The 25,216-nt window shown below is 38.6% G+C and overlaps 1 long non-coding RNA gene across 1 annotated transcript in view; it reads right to left on the bottom strand.

Annotated features, from left to right (window-relative positions):
• Positions 1 to 434: 434 nt before the first annotated feature.
• Positions 435 to 25,216, bottom strand: part of LOC117508540 — a 31,795-nt gene continuing 7,013 nt past the window's right edge. Inside the window, exon 3 of the long non-coding RNA XR_004560121.1 lies at positions 435 to 650. This is a non-coding gene — a long non-coding RNA (uncharacterized LOC117508540). The remainder of the gene's footprint in view (positions 651 to 25,216) is intronic.

Raw genomic sequence — 25,216 nt, 5'->3', positions numbered from 1 at the left:
TCATGTGAATCTTCATGTGAAGTTTTTCATTGAAATGCAAACTGTTCAGCAAGAGTTGCCATTACATGGACAGACATGGACAGGGTTTTTCCCCCAATTTTAATTTATTTTTTATTTATTTATTTTTTTTAGGGGTGGACAACTTTGAACAACACAGTATAACAGAAATAATACATAAATTGACTAATGTATGCACCGAGGTAACTACAGTTGAACTGCAAACAAAAGTAAAAATATAAAGTTGTGAGGAAAACATGCAATTGATTTAAAAGTTGTGCATTCAGCTGTAATACTGTTCATCATAATTCATTCATTAATTGAGTCTATACAATGAGAACGGCTCAGTTTCAAACATCATCAGTGTGGTTGTTTTTCCTTGTGAACTAAATTAAGATACAGTGTACAGTCGTGTCATTTCTGGCCCTTTTTATTTTTTCCTTACAGAGTTTGTGTTGCTGACACATGGCTAGACAGGGTCAAGGATTCATCTGACTCACCTCAGGCCCCCTGCTCTCCCCCGGGGCCACCCTGTCATTCACTCTGTAGTTACGCATCATGGCAGACAGAGGCGCATCAACAGCAGCAACATCATCACCAAAACCCATCCTTAGCATGACATCTTCCTCCTCGTCGTCCTCCACCATTCTGCACTGTGGGGGGGGGAGGGGGAACAACGTGGAAGGGCAAATAACACTGTGTCATTCTTTGAAAAATAAATAAATAAGTTCCAAACAACAAAACAATCACCTTCCGGTTGTCCTCGCTGCACTTTGGATACAGTGTGGAAGAGAGAAGTTGTCAAGCAGCAGCCACACCTGCAAAGGTTTGCAATAATATTTCATTTTAGTGGCTTTACTATACTCGTGCTTTTACGTCACTGAAACACCGTGTTGATGTCACTTAATGTTTTTAATTGGCGTGCATTTGATGACAAAAAAGCATGCAGAGATGACGACAATACTGTGTTTTCTGCACCTGAAATAACAATCACTTGAAAAATAGCTCTGTGCAGATTCTAAACTTACACAACAATGGGGGCGATGCTGACAACATAAATTAAGAATGACTGCAACTTTGATACATGAACAACGCATGAAAAAAAAATGCTTCACAGAATGGATGCTACGCAGAAAATTCTATGATAATTGTAATAACCTTTTATTGCTGCTCAAGCTGCAACTAATAATGGAGAAAACAAAATGGCAGGCTGCCAAAAGCCCGGGCAAAGAGTTTGAAAATGTTAACATTTTTTCCCCGTCCATTACACTGAGAGTCACATTAAATCCCTAAAAACATATTAAGCATTACTATCTGGAAGCATTTGTACATAAAATACTGGAGCAGCAGTACTGCTAATGATGGAGAGGTGAATTACTGCCCCTGCTCACACACACACACACACACACACACACACACACACACACACACACACACACACACACACACACACACACACACACACACACACACACACACACACACACACACACACACACACACACACACACAACAATAATTTAACAGGACATTATAAAGTCCTTCAGTGTTATATGTGGAGAAATGCAGTCAAAAACACATTAACACCAGTGGCGAATTGTATAAAAATATGGATAAAAGCTGATAATCAAAACCCTTTTTACTTTTTGCCGAATGACTGTATCCACCTGTCAGACATCTTTCAATTTTACTTCATACTAGCACAGCTGATGCAAAAACAGGGTTATCTCAGGTCAAGTTAGCAAACGAGACAAACTAGCGCTCGGACGACGGCACCTTGGATCACAGCGGCAGCGAGTGTCTCAGTCATTTTGCTGCATGCTGCCATTTTAACGGCTTCTGAGTGGCAAGCGAGAGGGCGGAGTTGGCTGTGGCGGCCATGATGGTGGAATGACTACACCTACTCCAGCCGAACAGCCTCAACATCAAAGCCAAGTGACGCATTAGGCCACTTCACAGTTCAGGTCAAAACGTGATTAATGACATGCTTTGGTGCATGTGTAGAGGAGAATTAGAGCCCATTAGTGCATAAATAAGACTATTCTTTTTGAGAAAATGTATAAAAACACTTTCTATTATTAGACAATTCTATACATTTAAATAAAAATTTAAAATATTGCAAAAATAACCTATACACATATTTAAAATGCAGGTAGCACCAAAATGCACCAATAAATATATGGTACCATATTCAAGATTTTTTTTTTTTTTTTTGCCTCAATTCATAATCTACTGAAATATTTCTACTGTCATTGCTCTGTATAAGTACAATAATTTCACCAAAATAAAGAAATAAATAAATAAAAATACACAACAACTTTATTTTCATCCATACAGGAAAACTTTCTCTGGCTTGTAAGTTGAAATATCAAATTTGCAAAAAACATTTCAATCAGTAAAGATCTTAACATAGAAAAGATTACTTACTGTGCATGACATGTAAAGTCCAATAGTACATTAAAAAAGGTTTACAAAAACAAAACTTTGTATTAGTACTTAAAAAGCTTGCCACCCAAAAATGTTATAAAGTTTAAAATGCTAAGACTTTAAAAATTTGAAAGTCTTTTGCAAACAATGAGTCCAAATTCTGCACAACTGTCAATATCCTCTATTATTTAGCTGAAGATATTTTAGTCAGAAAAGGAAATTCTGCCAACACATTTAAGCTCATGATCCTTTCAAGTAGACTGTGCATTATGTGGGTCACATCCATTCCCCTGCCTTATTTCCCCACACCCCAACCCTAAAAATTAAAAAAAAAAAAAGTCTTCCTGGGATGTCCAGAGTGGCTCTGCACCAACTACACTTGAGGTCAAAGTTCATCATATCCCCTTGGCAACAGCAGAGCAACAAGAAACGGTGTCTAGACAGGTCAGGGTATCAATCCCCATGCCCAAACCAAACCACCACCCCCTGGCTCTTTCCGGAAGGAGGTGTCAGCAGCAGCCAAGTGCAGGGTAAACAGGGCAGGGGGGTGGCCTTTGGCCCTCCTGAGGTCGGCTCAGCACCTCCACCCTCCAGTGATCAAAGATGAGGATCTTCCATGGCAGAGTTTTGGCCAAAAGGGGCAGGGTAGGGAGATGAACTCTGCATTTCTGTAATCTAGACGTGTCCAGACCCAATTGTCTCCTTTCACAGGCCAAAATCGACCCTTCCGGTGCCACTGCTTACATTAGGGAGGACAGCCTCTTTTCACAGGGGCGCCCAGACAAAAGAAGCGCTTCCGTGCCCCTCGCCATCTGGTCCCGAAACAAAACAAAAAAAAAAAAGGACCCAGGAAAGCAGAAGAAGAAAAAAAATGAGTCCAGCTAGCACACGGCCTTAAATGAAAGGAAGAGTGTTTGAATGAATGGGATGGCTGGCCAGATGAGCAAACATACAGTAAAACCATGTATGTTTACGCAGAGATTTAAACCCAACCTACATTAGCAAATAAATGAGAAGAGCAGGGCTGCCATCTGATGACAGATCAAAACAAAAAACCAAGCGGATTTTAGCCATGTCCCTCAATATGCCCATAAACATCTAAAACCTTTTCATCGGGTTACAGTGAGGGGGAAACAAAAGAAAAATAAACATAAGAAAAACAGTAAAATGCAGAAAAGCTTACATTGATTTATTAAAAATACAATCAACAGGAGAAAGGAAAAAAGATAAAATAAACATTAATGAGGTGAATGATACTCAGATGCAGATCAGTTATTTCCAAAATCATGTATTTTAAGCCTGTCGTGTCCTTTGTTGATATAGTATATATACTTGTATAGTGTATTTTTTTTAATGCTTCCTTTACATAAATAACTGTGTATTGTCTAGCCAATACACACAACTGCTGATCTGATCTCACTGGAGCTCATGTTGCTTACAAAAAGATGAATAAAAAATAAACAAATAAATGAATATCGATTATCAGATCACATTTAGTGGCATGAAAAAGCCATTAGTCAAACATCTGCCCCATCTTGGTAGCATCTAGAGCACATCAACAGAAAAATAATGATCTTGCCATATTCTATGAACTTTTACATAATTTAAGGGAAAAAATTACAAACACTGACTTGCTTCAACTTTTTAAATATGAGGATTAATTAATTTTCTGCATTTTAAAAAGTGATTTCTGTTGGGTTCTTCCGTTTATGCTCAAGGTTGCCATAGCCAATCTAGTACGGATCCGTATGCTGAGATTTCTATCATTACAAATGTAGTATTTCGGGGTTCTACAATGTTTCTAGAACTATACAATCTGAATATGCCACATCAAAGTCCAATAAACTGTAATATTTTTTCAAGAAATTTTACATTATATAGAGACTTACAATGAACCAAATATTCACAAAATCAATATTAACTGAATTAAAATAATGGGTTACAGCCCTGATAATACTGTTTACAGTTATGTTTAAGTTATTTCAGAGTTTCCTTCATATCTGTGATTCTATGGAATGGAACCCAGCCGGGGATAATTATATTAAAAATGTAAGACGTGTGGACGCATTTACTATCACAACATTTGGTTTGCTGACAGTCACGCAGGCTTCTAAAAACCTGGTATGAGACAAATGTCAAGTAGCACATGTTTACTAACTGAATAGCTACCAATTTTCAAAGAAAGCCTTAAAATTGCAAATCGCATAAAAAAGAGAAAGACTGACAACGCCTCTTCACTTTCATTTGATGCTGATGCCCAATTTAAAACCGGATCTGACTGAGAGGATAATAATGTGGTCCGTTCACTGTAGACTTGTGCGTTCCACACACAGGCGTTGCAGGTAAAGTACACGCTGTTGTGCTGTCAGAAATGTGTAACTTTGGGCTTTTGCTGTTCTGCTTTGCAAACACTGATTATGTACTTTGCTATGCTTGGCTTGTTTTTTCTTCTCTCATTTCAAGTCCACAAGGAAATTTGGTGAATAAACAACCTCATTAGTGGCAAAGGTGATGCTGCTCTTGATCTAAAATGATTTTGTCAGGATAGCTGTGTAAAGATATACTTCTGCAGCCTGTCCATGTGGGATAACCAGCTCAGTTATCCAAAGTGATTTCAGAACTCCAGCTTCAGAAGAGCACAAACTAGCAACTGATGTGAGAACAGAACCCGTCTCAACACAAATGCTTTTGAACAAACTATATATGACGAATAGCTACAAACAGTGAAATGATGTGCTTGGGTTCACGGTAAAAACAGGTACGTTGATTTAACTCAAAATTGTTGAAACTGATTTAAAAAAATGTAAATTAGTTGGTGGCACTTAAAAAATTAGTGCAATCTGTTTCAACAATCCTCTTGATTTAAATTAAATCATCAGGTTTTACAGTTTTCTTCAAATCTGGAGATTACTTTTACAGTTTTGTCACACTGACTATAGCAGCCATGGTATGGATGTCTGTCAACTTTTTAAACATATAATTTGTAGATGGAGCTACATTGATAAATCAACCATGAAATTAGTCACCCACTATTGTGATTATCAATTGTACTTAATCATTTTTGTTGTTGTTGCTTTTTTATGTCCAAATTCTGACTTCATCTTTATTGAGGTGATAAATTTCTGGTTTCTTTAATTTTTTTTGCATTAAATATTTTTGGCTTATAGACAAAAGACATTTGAGGAAGTCATCGTTTTGAGAAACACCAACTGGTTGTTTCAACTTTTTTTTTAACCAAACAACTAATCAAGAAAAGATTAATCAGTCATTAATTGTAGCTCTATTTGCAACTGTACACATTTTCATTTTAATAACTTGTCATAAAACGTGTCTTTGAGTATAAAACCAGGCAAAAGAAACAATCCTTAAATGAGTTCTTGGTTAAAACAACTGCAATTATTGAAACGTGATGATTTTCAAACTTTATCACTTTCACACGTCATTGTTAAAGACTCAGAATCCTCAGTGTATCAGCTCAGACATGATATATTTACAGTCTCTGCATTTACAAAGGGGAAACACATTTACTCAATCTGGATATGTCAACCAGTTCCACAAAACCTGGGTGTCTAAATGGGAAAAGCAAATTTGAACAAATTCTTACAATTACTTTCCTATAATGTTTCTCCATTTGAATAACAAAGCTTTGTGGGACTGGCTAACAAAACTAGATCAGATAAAGACTTACTTTCTTTTTCTTTCTTTTTTAGTGCAGAAAAATCAGTTACATTTAAATTCCCATATATTTTCACCTTTTCTCTTCAATTTTTAGATGATTTGCATTAGTCCTTTCATACCAGAGACCAAAAGAAATCAAGCCAATTTTAGTTTGAAATTACTCTAAAATAACAACATCAAATGACAATAAATACTTCTACACATTGTAAATCACAAGTGTATTAGTTATTTCCTCAACAAAGCACATAAAAATCCGTGGAGAGATAGTACACATACACAAGTCTATTTCTTCAAATAAATAAAAGAATGCCTGCTTAGTGTTATATCTGACAACTTCATTCATAGAAGAGAAATTATTGAAGATTTCAGTGCCATAGACTTACAGGGTGTTTGTACACCTGTTAGTTATACCTGTGTATATGTCACACTGTATTTTTGAATGCTTCCTGTAGAAGCAGCAGTTTCTATGAAGTCTTGTCAAGTCTAGACATGTACAGGCACAACTTTAAAAGTCACTTCTTGTCTAACATAGTGATGCTGTTCACTTACACCTGCTTTGGTTTCTTTAGCCTCAAAGTCAATCTTCGAGCTCAGAATGTGATTTGATGCAGCTGAAAGGATTTTTTTCTTTGTTCTTTGAAGATCTACTTTTTTGGCCTTGCAATTACTGATAAAAAATAAAATAAGTGTATAAAAGTCTGGTTTACTAGAAGAGAATACAAAAATGTAGTGTTGTTAAAAACATCATGTTGAGGCAAGTGTGTTTCAAATTGAAAACGTATCTGGAAATGTACAAATAAACTGTATAAATATTAATACTGCTTCAAATGTGTGGCATTGGGCATCCAGAATTGTTATTCACACATTTAAATTATTGGTAGTTACAGAAAAATTAACAGCTTATCTTAACTGCAGGATACAATGCAGACTGTAAAATGCTAAAAATGCCCAAAAATTAAATCTGAATACTGTTTTATATTCATGAAGTACTTTACCAGATTTTCAAGCAGGTACAGAGGAAAAAAAAATAAAACCATCAAACACCACAAGTACAGCCGGAGCTTAAAAAAACAAAAACTCATAAATTATTCATCATGTTTGTGGTGCCCTTAATGTTCTATTACCAAAATGTCTCCGAATATAATTTTAGCTAAGGGGTGGGGGGAGAGAGCTTTTAAACAAAATGTGGCGATAAGGTTACATTCCTGGAACCATCAAATGTTTCCATAGCATTTTCTTAAACAGCATTTATATAAAGTGTTTTAGCTCCACTTCCTCAATGTCTCAGTGAGCGAAAAGAAAACACACACTTTGTCACCAGTCAAACTTTATCAAACCACAATCTCCAGTCTTAATTCAAAGAATTAAAAAGTGGGCAGGGAAACAAACTGGATGTGGTCTTTACTGAAAAAAAATTAGTCATTATTACTGCTATAAATAAATACAGTTTTTTCTCCTTTTATTCAACCATTAAATGCCAAAAATGAGGGCAGAATGGTGGCCAATTAGTCAGTGCACTTGCTTTCAAAACAGTAGGTTCCCTGTTCAAAACCACCCGCACCCATTTCCCAGGTAATGTGGAGTTGTGTCAGGAAAGGCATTTGGCGTAAAACGTGTGCCAAATCGACATGCAGATTTGTAACAGTTCTCCTGCATGAAACATAGCAAAAAGGAAGAAAGCGAAATAAGTTACTATTAAATGCCAAAAAATATACAGACATTTGTACTATTATCTATTCCTTTATTAAAAGGTGGTGGTGGGTGGGTGGGGGTGGGGTGGAAACAGATAAGGAATACAGTATTTGGTCAGGTCTTAATCAGCACACATTAACATGCAACCCAGTCTCACGGATTGTCGTGATTCAGCAGCACAAAATATACATTAATCTATTGGTTTGTCATATTGTCATGAAAAGAGCAAAATTTTCGTCATAGGAGCACAAATTTATTCTAATTGATTCTGTGACGGGTGCATGTGTGTGTGTGGGGGGGGGTTATGGTTAGGGAAAGGAGTAGGGTTAGGTTATGGTTAAGGTTAAGGTTGGGGTTAGGAGTAGGGTTAGTAATCGTGAGTTTAAAAAAAACCCATTTCGTGACAGGAGGACGAAAAAAAAAGTGAGACTGGGCTATAACATGATATATGAAATTATGTGTTACAGTTTGGCTAAATATTCAATGTTTTAGGCAAGAAACTACATAACAACAATGTTCTTTAATTTCCTCACTCAAGTCTTCTCCAGCATTAACTCAAAGAAGATGAGACTTCTGCTGTTTTGCACCAGGACACAATTCATTCCACAGATATTAGTAACTCGAGGGTACTCGGAGAAACAGCATCATCTCTTCCACGATATTGAGATCTGCTTACAAATATGAATTTGACAAAACTGAAGTAAACGTTTTAACATATCCTGTCAGCATACAAACAGACAGAATATCTAATTTCTCATGCAGCTGAAATGAACACTTCATGATCTAACTGCACACGGCTTCATACATTAAGAAGAAAATATGATAAAACACTTTATTATATTGTCATTATGTCAGCTACACATTGGTTAGATTCATATTTCTATTTGTTGTCAAACAGCCACTTAATAAATTTGTAGCACAAATACTTTTCAATGTACTGGATATGGATCATTACCTGGATCTGCACCAAATTGCATGTTTATTTACAATCATACATGCATGTCCCTCCATAAAGAGGCATGTGTCATCTTTTGAGAATGAAACAAATATGTACTAATGTTCCATTTAGCAGTGTATAAAAAAATTAATTAATAAAACAGAGAGAGAACGAAAGGAAAATAATCATGTATCTGCAAACCAATCTGGATCAGCCTCAAGTCTAATCACGTTCCACTCCCCAAGGCACACCCTGCCACAAAATTTCAATTTATTCCTGAAACATTTTGAGATATCCTGCTGACAAACGGCAGTAAAACGTAACCTCCTTGGTGGAGAGAATTAAAATCACCACCATTATTTTCAAAAAAGATGTGTGTAAAAATTTTATCATAAAAGTAACAATAGCCCTAATTTACCGACAGTACTGAAGTGAACATTTTATTCATGCTAGACTGAGAATACAAGTGGAAACTACATATAAACAGAAGGTATGTAAACAGCACCTCTACTCCCTGGGTCATGGTCTTTATTTTTAAGTGTCGTCTTAGCAGCCTGCTGCCTTCATGTAAACACGTAAACGTGGACAGTATCTCAAACCCTGATACAGACAGGATCCTACATGGCTGCAATGCCACATCTGTTTGTCTGCAAACAGCTCAAGTTAACAAGGGCATAACATTCAGCTTTAATATTTGTTAAAAAAAAACAGTAGGTGCAACTTTATTTTATTTGTAAAATAATGGCTAATGTCCAGTTTCCTTATGAAAATTAGAAAAGCAGGGAAGAAATGGTCATTGTTTGGCAATCCTGCCATGAAACTCTGGAGGAAGTCCTGGCCTGGATTTTAAATTTGGGGGGTTTTATTAAAGAGGGATAGGCCTTTAAGGAAAACCAGCATGTTGCCCGCGGGGATCCACGGGCTCCAGATTGTGTAGTGTTTATAAAATAGGTAGCTGACATTTTTCAAGGGTGGTAATAAATTGTGCAAAATTTCTATAAGGAGTTAGAATGGTGTGTGATTCCAGAATGTTTTTAGAACCTTAGACGTCAACAGTTTTTAGAAGAACTCCTCAACCATTTTAGTTCCTGTAAATTACGTTTTTTTTTTTATAATATGTATATGTCGAGGACATGAACGAGCGCAGCTCTTCAGCATCTCACCATGTCATTTAGGTTTTTCAAGACTTTTTTTGAGTAAACACTTCAGGGGAGCATTAGCATGGCTAGAACCTTTCAGCGCCCCCCCCCCCCCCCCACCTTTTTAAGCATTTTTCTTTTTTGCCTCTCACATGCCTGGATGCTCGTCACCATTTGACCATGTCATTTAGGTCCTTCACACTTTATTTTCAGTAAAAGCTTCTGAGGAACATTAGCATGACTAAAAACCTTCAGCTTCTGGGGAGCTTTGCCCGCCAGACACCTCCAATTACAGCCAATTTAAGCATTTTTTTATGTAGATGTAAATTAATATTCAAACTTTTCAGCTAGTTGACAGTAGGGCTGTACAATATGGCCAAATTATCATATCTCAATATTGTCATATAAATATGATATGACTATGATTTCACACAAAGTGCAGCAACAGTGAAAATTAAACACTCTTAAAAAACAGTAATAATACCACACTCATTTTGCACTCATCATAAGGTTAGCATACTGGAACACTTGGTAATTTGTTTATGCCATTTCAAATACAAGAAATACAAAAAAATCTAAAGAATAAAAATTTCTAAAATTATCTTCCTCAAACTCAAGTTGAAAGCAAATCTCTAAAACTTGATAATACCTGTAAATAATAATCAGTTTTCTTCAGACAAGTCAGGGCATGGAAACATGAACATTTCTAAGTCACTGAATATGTCTTGGCCTTTATTTACATCAATTAGGAAGAAATACAAAAATTTCTTTCACCAAAACATCAAATCTAGGCTTGCATCTCCAATGTACCTTCTGGCAAATTGTAGCTGAACTATCCGGTCTTCTTTTTAAGAAAATCCTCCTCTACACCACTTCATCAGGAAGCTGGATTTTATATTTTTAATTATTTTATATCAAGTTGTAGAGATTTGCTTTCAGTTTGAGTTTAAGGAAGATAACTTTAGATTTATTTATCTAAACTTGTGTCACTAGTGTGTCACTCAGACAGCAAAACTAAGAGGTTATTTAAAAATAAGTCCTTCAGAGAGCAAAATTAAGAGGTTACACAGGTTTTACACAGAACAGTGGCGGAGTAAATTACCTGTATTTCTTTCAGCCTGAGCGTCTTCACGTTATATCTCATGAATCAACAGCTGCCCACTCGTGTAAAATCACTGGAGAAACACGTATATATAAGTCAACCCAAATTAAAGGAGAAATGCCACTTTTAATAACCTGGACCTCATTTCTGGCATAAAATACGGTCGTTTACTCACCAATATAACTTTGGTGTTATTAGGAGTCCATGAGTCAAACATTTTTATTCTTCTACTAAGGTGGATTAGAACTTTTTGTGGTACACAGCACCAACTACTGGACAGGGGGAACTTAGCAGTCAATGTGACTCGGTTTCAAAATGCAGCTCTTTTCAACCAGACGTGTGGTGCCGTGACATGTCAATCATCTGTGTCCAATCAGATTTCAGGGGAGTCCAGTGCAACCCTGGCCTTCGCTCTAGCTCCACCCATGCCAGGAAGTGTTCAACATTTGACATTTCCTGTTTCACTGTGGACTCAAAATCTGGCACTTCCTGTTTCAGTGTGAATTTGCCACTGAGTTCCCATGAGATCTTGTCTGTCAATCCAGGATGTGTTTGACATTTGACATTTTGCACTTCCTATTTGGGACTCCCTGTAGCATGAGCGAGCGTCGCGCCACGCTTTGCTCGTATTAAGATTTATAGACTTAAAAAATGTTTTGGTGTTTGTTATTATATCCACACTATTAAATTATTTTTACTTAATAAGTGTTTTCATTTTGTGTCATCCATGTATTTTTAACATATTTACAATTATATTATGTACCTTGCATTGAACTTACTAAATAAAATCACCCACACCCACTTTTAATATATAGATAATTTACCACCCAGTGCTGGACTGGCATGTGAGTCCATGCAGTAAGTAAGTCCCTTCGGCTGCTCCCTTGTTTGCACTCGGGGTCGCCACAGCAAATCCAAGGTGGATCTGCATGTTGAATTGGCACAGGTTTTACGCCGGATGCCCTTCCTGACGCAACTCCACATTACATGGAGAAATGTGGCAGGGGTGGGATTTGAACCCGGAGCCTTCTGAACTGAAACCAAGCACATTAACCACTTGGCCACCACCCCTGCTCATGTGAGTCCATGTATGAATGCAAATATTAATGTCCATTGTTTAGTGTTGTTAACTAATATATGTAGCTTCTCTAAAAATATTAGTCCCATCAATGTTCGGTTTTGGCGCCGTTCATCCTTGACCCAAAATACATAACATACCAAACAACTAATGTCAGCTCTCCCCAGTTTGTGCACGATCAAAATTGCACGCACGCACGCAAAGCATTTTGTCTTTTCTGCATTTTGCTGTAAGCAGGTGCTTTTAATTTGACAGAGACTGTGGTGGAAGACATTAGAAGCGCTACACTTTTCACTTATGTAATGGGAGCATGACACTTAAGTCACTCATGGTCACAGCAACATAACATTTAACTAAACTGACTAAACCAATTGATCAACAAAAACACAATACATCAGTAACACTAACAACACTGTTAAACTAACATGAACCATAATAACAACATTGCAGCATAATGTCCATTGCAAGGTTGAGCTGGATACTCGTTTCAGATGAGTATCCAGTACGGATCAAGTATTTTTAACGAGTACGATCATGATATGAGTAAAACTCGTCAATATCTGTGCTCGTGCTGAAGGGAAATTCTCATTGGCTAACTGACTGTCTTCACGCTCTGATTGGCCAGTCACACACAACGCCCACCCCTCCCTAGATAGACACGTCTCGCTGCAGCTTCTTTCACACACACAGACAGGATCTCTCTCTGTGCTTGGCTTGATTCTACCTCACGTTGCTCTTTCAGTACTCCTTAAATTTTCTTCAGCTCGCCTCTTTTCAGTTTGTATGATATTTAAAGTTACTTGGTGAACTTGTTTTGTATCGTACACGGTGCTTTTGACAAGACAGAGCTGAAAACGGCTAGTGTCGCGTTGGTCACTGCCTCCACTCCGGTCAGGATTTTTTTTGTTTATTTTTCTTTTAACCGTTTGCTTGCTCTTCATTTGGCTGGGTGACATAAAGTCAGTTGGAAAACTTTGCTCCTACTGACACCATGCTTTTGAGAAGAATACAGTGAACAAGGCTGACATATTACTTCCCTGTTTGCTTCACTGGATGTTTGCATGAATCACCAAGTTCATACAGATCATTAAAAAAACTTACAGACCACTTACACACATACAGCTGAACACACAAAGTAGCCTATATTAATATTTTTATTGAATATGGCTGCATGCAGTATCTGACACTTTCTCACTGCAGTTCATAAAAATAAATTGGTCAGTTGAATAACCTCTCACACAGTCAGTCACGCACACACAGACACGCAGTCATACACACATGCACACACAGACACAGACACAGACACACACACACCTTAATCAACATTGTTTAACTTTGTGTTGGGAAAGTGTCGGTACACGGACCCACAACAGGGGGCGCAAAGGAACGGACAATGGAGTAGGTCAAATAACAACACTTTACTGTTGTGAATGTGCACAACAAATACAACAGATTACAACAATAGATCAGAATCAATCCACAAAGGTGTCGTGTGGGCAGGCTCGAAGATAGGAGACACCTGTCCAAAGCAGAACCGGAACCACACGATTTCCTCCGCCACCAGACCCCGGGAATACTGGAGCCGCCAAGTCCCGAACTCCCAGGTGGCCACTGCCTCCGCGTGTCGGACCTGGTACTGCTGGCGAGGAACAAAAACACAATTAAAGGTGGGCGCATTTGCACCCAGTAATCCACACGGCAGGAAAGCTACCTCCACCTCTCGTTGGAAAAAAGGTCTGTTATCACTCACGAAAGTCACAAAAGGTTACTGTCAAGCAGTCAGCTGAGAATATTACCTTCCAGGTAGAACGATATCTCGGCAAAGAGGTGGAGACGTCGTCCTGCTGATGTACCCCTGCTGATTGGTAACAGCTGTTGCAGGTGATGCGTGACAGCTGTCACCCTAGCTGCTCCTGTGAGGCGGCTGCGCCCTCTGGTGCCTGGAGCCCGCACTCCAGGCAGGGCGCCCTCTGGTGGTGGGCCAGCAGTACCTCCTCTTCTGGCAGCCCACACAACACTTTGTGTGGAAAAAAATGCCAAGAACATTAGGTAGTAAAAATAAATATACTCAACAAAAATATAAATGCAACACTTTTGGTTTTGCTCCCATTTTGTATGAGATGAACTCAAAGATCTAAAACTTTTTCCACATGCACAATATCACCATTTCCCTCAAATATTGTTCACAAACCAGTCTAAATCTGTGATAGTGAGCACTTCTCCTTTGCTGAGATAATCCACCCCACCTCACAGGTGTGCCATATCAAGATGCTGATTAGACACCATGATTAGTGCACAGGTGTGCCTTAGACTGTCCACAATAAAAGGCCACTCTGAAAGGTGCAGTTTTGTTTTATTGGGGGGGGGGGGGGGGGGGGATACCAGTCAGTATCTGGTGTGACCACCATTTGCCTCATGCAGTGCAACACATCTCCTTCGCATAGAGTTGATCAGGTTGTCAATTGTGGCCTGTGGAATGTTGGTCCACTCCTCTTCAATGGCTGTGCGAAGTTGCTGGATATTGGCAGGAACTGGTACACGCTGTCGTATACGCCGGTCCAGAGCATCCCAAACATGCTCAATGGGTGACATGTCTGGTGAGTATGCCAGCCATGCAAGAACTGGGACATTTTCAGCTTCCAAGAATTGTGTACAGATCCTTGCAACATGGGGCCGTGCATCATCCTGCTGCAACATGAGGTGATGTTCTTGGATGTATGGCACAACAATGGGCCTCAGGATCTCGTCACGGTATCTCTGTGCATTCAAAATGCCATCAATAAAATGCACCTGTGTTCTTCGTCCATAACAGACGCCTGCCCATACCATAACCCCACCACCACCATTGGCCACTCGATCCACAACATTGACATCAGAAAACCGCTCACCCACATGACGCCACACATGCTGTCTGCCATCTGCCCTGGACAGTGTGAACCAGGATTCATCCGTGAAGAGAACACCTCTCCAACATGCCAAACGCCAGCGAATGTGAGCGTTTGCCCACTCAAGTCGGTTACGACGACGAACTGGAGTCAGGTCGAGACCCCGATGAGGACGACGAGCATGCAGATGAGCTTCCCTGAGACGGTTTCTGACAGTTTGTGCAGAAATTCTTTGGTTATGCAAACCGATTGTTTCAGCAGCTGTCCGAGTGGCTGGTCTCAGACGATCTTGGAGGTGAACATGCTGGATGTGGAGGTCCTGGGCTGGTGTGGTTACACCTGGTCTGCGGTTGTGAGGCTGGTTGGATGTACCGCCAAATTCTCTGAAACGCCTTTGGAGACGGCTTATGGTAGAGAAATGAACATTCAATACACGAGCAACAGCTCTGGTTGACATTCCTGCTGTCAGCATGCCAATTGCACGCTCCCTCAAATCTTGCGACATCTGTGGCATTGTGCTGTGTGATAAAACTGCACCTTTCAGAGTGGCCTTTTATTGTGGGCAGTCTAAGGCACACCTGTGCACTAATCATGGTGTCTAATCAGCATCTTGATATGGCACACCTGTGAGGTGGGATGGATTATCTCAGCAAAGGAGAAGTGCTCACTATCACAGATTTAGACTGGTTTTTGAACAGTATTTGAGGGAAATGGTGATATTGTGTATGTGGAAAAAGTTTTAGACCTTTGAGTTCATCTCATACAAAATGGGAGCAAAACCAAAAGTGTTGCGTTTATATTTTTGTTGAGTGTACATTTTGAGGCTGTTCTGTAGTTTTCAAATAAATATAGCAACTTCTGATCAATCCATATCAATTTCATACTTAAAATAATGTACCGATTTAAGCCCCAGCCATTTCTGGTAAACCACACTCACTTCCGGTTTAGGCCCCGCCCACTATGAGTACAGATACAGACAGATAATTTAGATGGTTGAACAGATGTGTGGACAGTGGTTACTCGCTCATCCCTAGTCCAATGTTTACTGCTTAGCTAAAATTGCTAATTTCTCAAAAAAATGTTTGTCCTATCAACTTTCTCTTTTTGCAGCACTCAATCTTGATCCAAAATACATTGGCATAACAAACAGCAAATGTCAGGTTTCCCCAGTTTCACCGTGATCAAAGCCATACACATGCACGCACAGAGAGGCCACTTTGCTATTATAATATAGATGTGGACTGGATTTGTTCAACTGACAAAACAAATAAAGAATTAAAGAAATCTGGCTATTCTGAATTAAAGAAAGCTGGAAAATTCCTACTCCATGAGCAGAGTCCCAGCCTGTGTCTTCTCTTATCTGTTATTATTTTTCTTCATCCATCCCCAAATTATGACATCAGGCCTCATACAGCCCTCCTTATCAACATCTGCAAACAAGCTGGAATAATACACAATCCTATGGAGACCTCAGACTGGTATTCCTGGGAGGTACGGGACTCGCAGTGCTAAACCAACAAGAACCAACACAACACCTGGCATTTTACAGCTAAAGTGTCTGCTGCACACTGTTGAGCACAATGGCAAGAGACGCTGCTTAATTGTGCAGGTCTGAAAATACTGGGGGGCACATATCAATGGTCTTCAAAACAAAAATGTAAAAAAAACTGGATTGATTGTTATATTGACACTTCCTAAAACAAGCCACAGAAAATGACTGTAGCTTAGCATCGGTTTTGTGGTATAGCCAGTATGCAAATGTCCCCGTGCTTCCTAATTTGATGGTGTTTGCTTATCGTGTTAATTATACGAGTCCACTTTTGCCCCCAAACAAACACTGTCATATTAAAATGTTGTTGGCAGTCAAGCCTCTGAATACTGGACCTGCCTCTGACAATTGCTTTCTTGACAGAAATCATTTTATAAACTGGTTAGTTTAGGAAGTAAAAAGTAAGTCCCTTCAGCTGCTCCCTTGTTTTGGGGTCACCACAGCAGATCCCAGGTGGACCTGCATGTTGAGTTGGCACAGGTTTAACAACGGATGTCCTTCCAGACGCAAATCCATATTACAGAGTGAATGTGCAGGGGTGGGTTTTGAACCAGGATCCTTTCGCACTGGAAATAAGAGCACTTAACCGCTTGCCTACAACATCAGTGGTAGAAGAAAATTTGACTAACTACGTATAATCCCCACCTCCAAATTCACAGATTTATAATCAACCCTCCACCAGGTTTACAGGTTGTTACTGCATATGTAGCAGATGGTAAATAAACAGTTCCTATAGAAATGTAACAACTACACTGGGCAAGTTATTTTACTGACGCCCATGTATACATTTTTCAGCAGCTTTTTTAAAAACTCAGTTTCAACTCAGTTTAAAAAAAAAACCACAAACATAACAACACACGGAACAACAACAACTCATTTTGTGCCTCTTATCGGGGTCCGTATCATGGTGGAAGCAGGCCAAGCAGCTCATCCCACACTTCCCTATCCTCGGCCAAATCCTTTTGAGGTTAGACGACTTGGCTAAGGATAGGGAAGTGGCAGCAAAAGAATGAATGATTATTTTGGAAACTGAATTCCTTTCATATGACTAAACTGTTAATGTTTCAATACAGCTAAAGTTGTTTAAAAAAATTGAACTTTCTTTCAGGAATTTTAATGAAATGTAAACCAAATCAAAAGAAAATGAGAAAAGTACTGTACATATTAAATCCAAATTTTACACACAGAGGTAAATAAAGCACTCTTGAAAATAAAGTACCATATTGACCCATGACTCAAATTATTGAAATGCCACTTGTAGCCAAATAATATTATTCTTCCAAAAAAAAAAAAAAAAGATTAAAATATCTGAATATGTTCAGTGGTATATCTGACTCAAGGTCAGAAGCATTTCCTTAAATTTCTTTATACTGATCCTAAATTAATGTCACTAAGATTAAAAAAAAAGAAATAAAGTTATTTATGTATGTCAATGCCAATAATGCTCAGTTTCTCAAACTGAATGCAGTTCAAGACATTTCATGAAAACATGACATGATTGACTGAATAAAGAACATTTCTGACTGACAGATAAGTGGTTGTAATGTAAAGCCAGCAGTAGATTCTAAATTTAGACAATAGCACACAGTAGCTACAAAAATGTTTAAATCAAAAGACGGACAACCAGTGTTGGCTATTAATTCAATTTAAGTGTTGGGAAGACTTATATTTAAATAAAAAAGTGAAATTAAGAAGAAACAAGTAAAAGTCCTGCATTATGTAAATGAAGCATAATGAATATTCCATGGCCAATTTTAAAGAGGGTAATTAATCAGCAGTTAAAGGCTACTGATTGAGTTAAAGGGCGTCAAAGAAAAATAAAAAGTTAAACGGGCTCACTACCATTCACAGCGTAAGCTGACTAGAGGTCATGTGCTAAGTCCTGTTAAGAGCCTCAAAGGACAAACACCGAACACTGAGCACTTTTGTGTGAGCGTTTTGAACGCAGCTCAGACTTTAGGTGCACAAACATGAAAAATATCAATTTCACATTTGGTTTAACGCTTTCACACTTTGTGTCACCGACACCCAGAGAGGAGGGCTGTGGAAGACAAAACAGCACTCCTGGATAAGGATCATGTTAATGCCTATCAATTAGGATCAAAAAGGGATTAACCGGCATGGTTGCAGCGGCAGGAAGAGGGTCCGTGCAAAGTCACTGAATACTCGAGGTCACAATCCCAACTTCATTAGGCCTGACCTTTCCACGCCATTGCGTGACAGGAAAAAGAAACCCAGCCGTCTGCATTTCCCCTTTACCCATCTTAGACGGCTTATGGAGACTCAAATACGTAACACGCAGAAAAGCTGTTAGAGATCAGTGAAATATGAAATATTCACTTCTGGAGTCCAGGGAGACTTATTAGGTTAATGCAACTTGGTGCAGGTGGACGTCTACTCATCAACCTGCTCTGCAACAGAAATAATTATCCCCCCATTTTTAAGAGAGGTGAGATTTACTAATTAGTCATGGTGCAGCCTCCACTAGTTGTGATGTACCGCAGGGTGGATGAGCTCCCACTCTGCCTTGTCATCTTAATTCACTAAAAGGTCAAATGGCAAAGTGAAAGCAGGTATTCCAGGTGTGTTTATATAAACCCCAATTAGGGAAAAATGCAAGCACACCCTCAAGCCTCAAATATCTGCTTTTCGAGAAAACCCTCAGAAAAGCCCAAAATTGGGTACAGTTCAATTTAACACTCAGATACTTGAAAAAAATTTGTTCCAGCCAAATGGGTCGTCATTCACAAGACAGGGTGTGCACATCACGGGTGTCAGGCTGTTAAAAGTGGTCACTTCAACAGCTTTCACACCGGAGAGTCCACAGAGTATAAATGACACCTGTAAAACTTTCTTCTCCACTTAAGCTGGACAGACACAGCACGATTTTTTTCAGTCGTTGTACTTGGCTCCAGTCAAACTGTATGACAAAACCGCAGGGTGTAAAAGTTCAAAGCGCATGATTTATGTTCTCATACTATACGGCACGATGTTCTGATGCGATCTGACTGCTCACATTGTACATTCAAAAACCACACGTTGGACTCGTGTTTCCGGAAGCAAAACTTAAACGGAAGCTGCTCTCTTCCAAAGAGATCATCACTGTTTATACTCTCTCCAATTCCGCATGGGTGTTTGCACATGCGCAGTGCGAGAGGTTGGGGTAAATCGGCTCGTAGACGCTCGTAGCGCTGCTTCAACAGCGCGGAACCCTCACAAGGGCCAACAAGAATATCAAACAGCTTTGATTTTCATCCGACCATACGACTGCTGATTGGGAGGTGGTCGTGAGAGGTTCAACGCAGCTCATTACTCCATGTATACTACACGATGCAGGATGCACGATTAAGCTGAAACTCGGCGCGTTCCAAAAAATTCTTGCACGAGTGAAAAATCAGCTCAAAAAGGGCCAAAACTCACACTGTGCAAGCCCAGCTTTAATATTAAACATTAATGCAACAAGTAAAGATGCTCAGGTGTCACTGTTGTCACGGGGCACAGATGCTTTAGTTGAGAACTGCAGGTTCACATAAATATCACGTTTACTACAGTAACAGAGCCACAAACGCACCAGTTGGCAGACAATTACAATCACAGTTAAGTAGATCTATGCAAATTCTGTCAAAAATAATATGCTCAGAAACTGCATACGTACATCAGTGTGCAAGTCTTTAGCACCCTTGTGTTTCTGCATAAATGGGACTTTTGATGTTTTTTGTACCTTCATTATTATGTCAGTTTGAAATACACAAGTGTTACCTTTCGCAAAGTGACACACGTCTTCACGTTAAACCAGTCATATTATACACCTTTTCTGCAAGATAAGTCTCCACATTTTAAAAATACAACGCAATGCTAAATGTCTTCTTATAATTTGCAGTTGTTTAATTGGGATCCCAGTGGTATATATAATTAGACATTTATTGTTATTTACATTAATTATTAAGATCCTACTGTCTTGCGTACAATTCATACATGTTCAATAGAGCCCCTCTATCAATCAATCATTCAATCAATCATAAACAATATTTACGTTTTAATGGCGTCAGCAGGAGGGCGTGCATGTGCGTGTACATGAACTTTTAACAAGAGCGGAAGTTAGCTTGCATACTGACATCCACAAAATGTCTTGTAAATCACTCCAGAGGTGTTATCAGGTTACAAAAACAGCATTTTATTTCTCGCTAGCTTTTACATAATATATAACAAACAGGTTATATCTACACACAAACAAAACAGAGTTTGCAGTTGGCTAGACCACGGTGCTGCTCTACTCTAATTGGCTGTCACCCCCACCCCTGAAAAAAAAGGAAAAGAATGAGACTTTTTAACCTTATAAAATAGGCCCAGGTTAGCCATCTTTGAACTTGTCCAAGGTCTGTGTCCCAAGAATGTTCCCTGTGAGTTTGAAGACTCTGGCAGTAATAGAACTGGACTTATACTGAACACAGACAGACAGACGCAAAGACTTTGCAATACCCGATGGCCATATATTTCAAAATTACAGGAAAAAATACCCTGTAGATGGTGGCATGGTGCCTTAGCGGTTAGTACAGTTGCCTTACAGCAAGGAGATCCTGGGATCACTTCCTCGTCCTTTTTGTGTGTGGAGTTTGCATATTCTCCCCGTGTTTGCATGGGTTCCCTCCTGCTACTTCGGTTTTCTCCCACTTCCAAAGACATGCAAGTTAGGTGAAATGGACACTTTAAATTGTCCGTAGGTGTGAGTGTGCATGTGTTTGTCTTTGTGCCACTGCGATGGACTGGCAGCCTGTCCAGGGTGTACCCTGCCTCTCACCCAAGGAGAAGTGGGACAGACTACAGCTCCCCAGTGACCCTTAATTGAAATAAGAAGGTATAGAAAATGAATGAATATCCTATAGACACTCAGGTGACAGATCCTGCAAAATAACAACAATAAAAATTCTGTGCTTGTTACTTTTTAGTTCAACAAGCTGCTGATGCCACACCCCTCGGACTCCACAGAGGACGCATCTCTCAGTTTCACCAACAAAACACGTGGGTCTACCACACAGAGCACAGACTGGCTCAGTGGGTGTGTCTTAGCACAAGCAGGAGACCACATATGGACTTCTGTTACAGGCCAAAATTTATCTTGTAAAAGTAACTCCATTCAGCTGCTCCCTTGTTTTCCACTCGGTCACCACAGCAGCCCCGTGCTGGATCTGGATGTTGATTTGGCACAAGTTTTGTGCCGGATGCCCTTCCTGACACAACTCCATATTACATGGAGAATGGGCAGGGGTGAGTTTTGAACCGAGAACCTTCCGCACTGAAAACAAGCGCACTTAACGGCTTGGCCAAAATTCATCTTCGAAAATCTTAATTTCTGCATGCAGTCATAGAATTGTGGGATTTTTAACATGAAATCCCAATCATATGTAATGTCCGAGGTGGGTTATTTCGGGGGGGTGAAAAAACTAAACATGACATAAAAACACACTTTTTTGCACCAACTTCACCAAAAAAACTTTTTATCTAAGAGGCAACTAAATATCTTAGAGTAACACAATTAAAGGTTAATTAAAGAAAAGTGGTCTGGATACCTTGAAAAAAAAAAACAACAAAGAGCAGATTAGGACAGTCTGAAAAATATATGTCAATGGGAAGCAAAAATCTTTGTGACATAAAAAGGCACCATCTTTCAGTTTTATTTACATTATCTTAAGTTAAAAAGCAAGTCAATTTGTTCCAATACAACAGATAAAGCATGTTTGTGCAGTTAGATGTTTACATTCTCATTTTATTTTTGTTAATAATCTATTTTCTAAAGATTAACAAATGAACCTCCTTGTTTGTTCAGTCGTCGGTCATTATCAAGATATTCGTCATACTGGTAGTATTAATAAATTATATAACCATAATAAATATAGCTGTTTATTAATATGGGGTGTGAATCATGATCATATTTTCTGCCATATTGTTGAATGCATGATTTCACTGAAACAATAAACAAGGGATAATAATCCCCAAGATTTAGGAATAGATTCTACATATTTTGAAAATACTGTGGCATTTTTCACTAAAAAACTTTACGTTATTCTTGTAGCATCTTTTTTGCTTTATTATGCCCAAGATTTCTGTACAGTACTGTATCGATGACAACCAAATCTGTGGAATTGGCAATTCAAATTATTATTGAGGGCAACATATCAGATGTAATATCATCTATGTAAACATATAGACTCAAACATCACTAGACATCCTCTTTTTTGTTTTGCTTTTAAGATGACTGGACAACAAACATGACAAATAGAGGAAAGTAGACCCAAATCAGATAATCTGACAGTTGGGCCCCTCACCCCAAACACACACACACACTGATTACATGAAAATTTCTCAAATAATCATTTTTACTATAGATTAAATACACAGCACAAAGAGTACGCAGCACAACAAGCTCCAAAATAAGTGTGACCCTCTTGATTTACAAGGTGGAAATAAGTGTGTGCTTATGTGCTGTAAAGTCCAGAATGAAGTGACGCAGCAGAAGTTCAGCTCAGGCCAAAGGTTTACTTCCAGAAGGTGAACACTGCCTGAGGCTGCTCCTGGGTTCAGGGACAGTGGTCACCCAGGCCTGCAGCCTTCTCTGTGCCATTCACTGCCATGTTGGAGACATAATCATGCTTTAAATATGAAGACAGTAGCGGATCTGAAATCTGATAAAAACAGGACGTACTGCTGCAGCTGAGTGAGAGAATGGACACGTTGCCTGAGCACATCCTAGAATGGGCTGGATTACAAAGCGAGGCAACCAACACCAACAGGACAACGCTACAGTCGTGTTAGTGGTGCATCGTAACTAATATTTTCATAACAATTGCGCATTTTGTCATAAAAGTACCACATTTGGCAAAGATGTACCCAAAGATATTTAAAATAAAACTGGATACTCAGTCATTGTGAATTTTCATCATGGTCACCATGGCAACCATTTGTCAAAATGAATATAAAAAAAATATACCACAATATTTGTCTATGTGTGAAGATTCCAAAAAGGCACAGTTTGGAGTATTTATGAGTGAATGTTATGGATTACTGGGATAAAAACAACAAAAAGGATAAGAAAGATCCATTTCCGATTGTATAGGGGTCAAAAGATAACACTGCTCCAATTTTGGCAAAAAGTTATGCAAATTTTTGGTTTAGTTAATAGGGTTTGAAAAAGGAATAGTTTGCACCATGCCTGTCATGTTTAGTTATGTTATGGGGTAACATACATCATAGAATCCAATAGACATCAATCTTGTTTAGTCTCCAAAGTAAAGGTTAAACATTCAACACAGTCAAAACTATTCCATTTATTCTATTCACTTAACAAGTGTCCACCTGACACCAATATAAACTTGGAGAAGTTGCAGTTAACTAATTACAAGGGAAAGTCTTTAAACAGCTGCATAAGCCAAGTCTGAATACACATGATACAGGCTGCTAACATCCATCTAACATTACTGTATCTGCAAATTGCAAAACTTCACTTGCGTTGGTCAACAGGGTCTAGTGTGAATTTAAAACAAATCATTAAAATAACTCGCTCCTTTGGCTCATGTCTCCGAAACACATGCATAAACCCAAAGTACTTTTCGAGCCCCTCCTGCCCCTCCATTTTCCTGGCCACGCTGTGGAGGCCAACCTTACTGACAGCTACTGCTGCAGTACACACCGTCACAGCACAGCAACATTCACCAGATCAACAGTGGACAGATAAACTATCCAAGGACGCCAAGACAACTTAAATTTTTCACCGAGTAGCATCGACAGTTCAGCAGCACAATACAACATACATGTTGCAGTGAGTACACGACGAGCCATACAATTTAATGTATATATAAATAAATACACACACCCCACAACACGACTTGCATATTTCATTATAACAACATAAATATATTTTGGGATTATATCAGTTACATACAAATAAATGCTTATCACACTTGCTGCATCTATACTTCAACCAAACTAAATAAATAGTATCATTTATGCATCCACCTGTAATGAATTGCCGACATCTAAAATTGTGATTGGTTCGTAAATATAGAACAACAAACCGAAAATGTTTGAACGAAATGGCTACAGAATACAGTTGATTATTATGGAGAAAAACACGGTTTACAAAATGTCTATGGTTCAAAACTTGCTGAACCTGCATGAAATCTTTTACATGTTCATTATATTCCTTTGACATAACGACACACTGCAAACTTAAATAAAAAATAAAATTAAAAAACCCCATCGTGTCAATAACATGAAAATTATTTTTTAAATTTATTTTTGCTGAATGAAACTTTTCTAAACAATGAAGACTACCCAGTTTCCTAAAGTTTAGATTTTTATTAATTGTTAAGTTTTAAATATTGAGTTACATTATTTACTCAGTAACTTGTGTCCTTAAAACATTTTAGCTCGAATAATCTTTGTGACCAGTATCAATCCTAAAATAGCACCAACTTATCCCAGGGAATACAACTTTGCACAGCAAAATTTAATGTAACATTATATTAAGTACTGCATCATATAATTAACCGTAGCTTCAATACTTTTTTATGTGCACATTTTTTATTTTTTGTGCCATCGTGTTAAATATTCTCCCAAATAAATTGCATGATACTGCACACAAAATAAAGACAAACATTCTACGGTAAAATAAAAAATGTCATCCACATGAAGAAATATGCAGCGTTAAATAAAAATATAACTCCAAATTAAATCAA

This window comes from Thalassophryne amazonica, chromosome 1 (assembly GCF_902500255.1).
Source record: "Thalassophryne amazonica chromosome 1, fThaAma1.1, whole genome shotgun sequence".
Taxonomy (NCBI): Eukaryota; Metazoa; Chordata; class Actinopteri; order Batrachoidiformes; family Batrachoididae; genus Thalassophryne; species Thalassophryne amazonica.
Note: the sequence above shows the minus strand (reverse complement) of the source record. Positions and strands in the feature narration are given on the sequence as shown.